Genomic DNA, 3,339 nt, shown 5'->3' with positions numbered 1-3,339 from the left:
CTGCCTTCACTGTTTGTAAAAAGAGGATGGTAATCTGTAGACCCTTCTAGCTTTAACTTTCCGTGGAGGAGATGCAATTTGGAAATATAGATCTCTTCCTTTAATGGCAAAAAAAAAAAAAAAAAGTGCTTGAAAATTGAATGTCAGCATTGCTGCTAGCAAAAGACTTATTTGGGTTTATGAAGTTTTGAGCAAATGAGTGTTGCAAGACCCCAAGGTAATGACCTTTAGTAAGAAATGATTAGTTGTTCTATTCAAGTTCTGCTACAGAGCTGTGGAAAAGCAAAATGGTGGATGGGATTTTCTGATGATGCTGAGTGAGCTAGTTGTGTTCCAGAGGAAGCAACCCACCCTGAACCCATCTCTCAGCTAGTCCTATTTAACCATTAATTAATTAATTACATGTATTTGTTATGCTTTAATTATTTGCCAGGCAATGAGCTAAGCACTGATGTCACATTGAAGAGCAAAATACACAGTCCCTGCTTGCCCCATGTTACAATCTACCTAAAGAGGAAGGCAATTAACACTTCACAACAATAATAAATGACAATAACACTTATCGAACGGCAAGGTATCTGTTGCTATTATTGTTTAATGGGTCAGGGAAGGCTTCTTGGAGAAATTTTAAAAATAAGCAGGAGAAGAGGGGGAAGACCGGAATGTTTCTGTTGGAGAGATTAGAATAAATGATATGACCCAAAAATATTTCATTAGGAATGGCAGGTTTGAGGATTCGAAAGAAGTATGAGGCAGTATTCATTCTGGAAAAGTAGATGGCTCTAGAGCACAGGAAGGGGCTGGGGGCCTTGTAAGCCTTTGGAATGTGTCCTGTGGAAATCACTAAAAGAAGCAAAGCAAGATCAGATAGTGGCAGGGGCCCGCAGGCTTGGAATTGTGGAGGATGATTTGGAAGAGGAGCAAAGCTGGAATCAGGTAGACCAGCTAGAATGTTTTTGTGAGAAGGTGGTGAAATAAGAGGTTGGTGGTAATGGAGAGAGAGAGACAGATTTATGGCATAACAGATACAGGCACCTTACCTCATCTCGTCCATAGCTCACTCACTCCTTGCCTCATTCAGGACTTTGCTCAATTATTTCTCACTGGGCCTTCTTTAAACACCCTGTTTAAAATTGTGCTGTCTCACACCATTGTCTTTCTCTTGCACCTACTTTATTTTTCTTCATAACACTGTTCCCTGACAGTCTTATGATTGTTTGGTCATTTATTTTATCCATCTGTCTGCCATTACTAGAACATAAGTTCCATGAGAACAGGATTTTTGTCTCTTTGGGTCACTGATGTCTGATACATCATAGTTGCACAATAAATATTGGTTGAAGGAATGAATATTGAGTGAGAACAGCGTAGCCAAGGGAGATTTTTAAAAAATAAGCTGGAAGAATACAGCATGCCTGAAAGCTGATGGGAAGGGTCCAGTAGAATGGAGAGGTCAAAGGAAGAGGGTGGAAAGAAAGCACGCAACGGCCCGAGTTTCCTAGGAAGGTAGGTGGGCACGGGATGCAAGCACAGGGGACGGGGTTGACCCCGGTGAGGTGCCGAAGCATCATCATTGCAACAAAACGAAAAAGAAAAGATGAATGCAGATGCTGCTGTGTGTTCAGATTTGGAAGCGGAAAGGTGAGAAGACGTAGATTTTTGGTGACATTTCTCTATGCGATCTTCTGATTCCTTCCCAGCAGCGCTGAACAGCCTGGTGACAGGTGCAGGGACGGCAGAGAGCTGGATTCAAACAGATGAGGCCTTACAGAAAGGACAGAAGAACAAGGGATGTGGGGCAATTGACAAAACAGTCGTTCAAGTTATGGGCTATGGAGTGAGGTATACAGTACAAACAGGTGCATATATCGTAGAAGTATAGCTTAAGGAATTTTTATACACTGAACACACCTGTGTAACCAGGACTAGGACATTTTCATGGGTTATGGAATTCAGCACAGGGCAAATGAGAGTGAAGACAAAAGGGAGATAAAGTATCACAGATTATGGAATAAAGTTACATTCTGATGATATTAAAGAATTGAGGCAAAAGTTGATTGAGAGGAAGTATAGGAGGTTGTGACTACAACAGGATGACTAAAGGTTTTATTCCAGGTTCCAGATTTCAGTAGGGAGCCTGGTGTGGTCTTGGGGATGCACTGCTGATGTGGGGTGAAGGAGGTCATTTGGTGTCAAGGAACTTAGAAGATAGGTCATTGGGCAAGTCATTTACTCAAATATTTCAGCCATTCAGTGCAATGGAAGAACTTCAAAGTCTTAAATGCATATGTAGGAGTGACCTGGAGTTCAACAGAGAACAGCAAGGGAAAGGGGCAGAGAGTGTCTGGGACAATGGGGACAGGCTTTGGAAGACCCAAAAGAATACAGAGAGAAAAAAAATGAGGGCAAAAAGGTCTTGGAGCAGCAATATGATTTGAGGAGAATTGTGACCCCACTTTCAGAGTCTCTGGATTTGGGAGAAAAGAGTGGTCTCTGCTTGAAAGGAGAGGTGGAACCCCTGGGCTGAGCTGGTCTCAGAGAAGGTCAAGGAGTGAAAGGAATTGCAGTGTTAAAGGTTGGAGTTAGTTAGGGGAGTTTGAAAACTCATGAGTGGATTTCCGGAGAAGATGAGGGTAGGTTGGGGCAGGAAGGAGGAGGGGGAGGATACGGTAAGATCGCTCGTCCTTTCGATCGGGGTTGCTGTTCATGGCTATGGTTTCTGCCCCTTTGATTGTCTCTTGATAGGATTTCGGTATCCTCTCCTACCTAGGTGATCTCTCCCTCACCTCATCCATTTCCTAAGTGTTTTTCAAGGTAAAACATTTACCTTGAAAATGTTTTTCATTTTCTCCTTTGAGAGCTTGTATTCTTTGTAAAATTTAGATTTCATCTGTCTCCTTAACCTCACCTCCAACTTTTATTTAGCTTATTAATGCCTTGCTTGGAAAAATGATTAAATTTCAGAGGAAGGTCTAGGAAAATTTGGTCATCTCAGTGACTAAAAGGAGAGCCGTCATCTCCTGTATTTTGAAGTAACTTAGCTCCTCTCTCCATCTCTCCCTCCTGCCCTCCCTTCCTTCTTTCCTTCCATCTTTTCTCTCTTCTTTCTCTCCTTATTCCAATTATAATATTTGGTATAAGGATTACATCATCTGTCTGCAGTTCTCCATTATAGTAAGTGGACTATAATTTTAATTGCTACCTTTTCACTCAACATGTTAAAACTCTTGCTTCATTCTTTTTGCACGGTATAGAAGACCCGATAACTATACACTCTGCTTTGGTGGAGGGTTAGCAAGTATTATTTCTAAAACTAAAAGGTGTCTACCGCTAGTGAAT

The sequence above is a fragment of the Pteropus alecto genome, unplaced genomic scaffold, assembly GCF_000325575.1.
Source record: "Pteropus alecto unplaced genomic scaffold, ASM32557v1 scaffold166, whole genome shotgun sequence".
Taxonomy (NCBI): domain Eukaryota; kingdom Metazoa; phylum Chordata; class Mammalia; order Chiroptera; family Pteropodidae; genus Pteropus; species Pteropus alecto.
The sequence above is the reverse complement of the archived record's forward strand: the minus strand, read 5'-3'. Positions refer to the sequence as shown.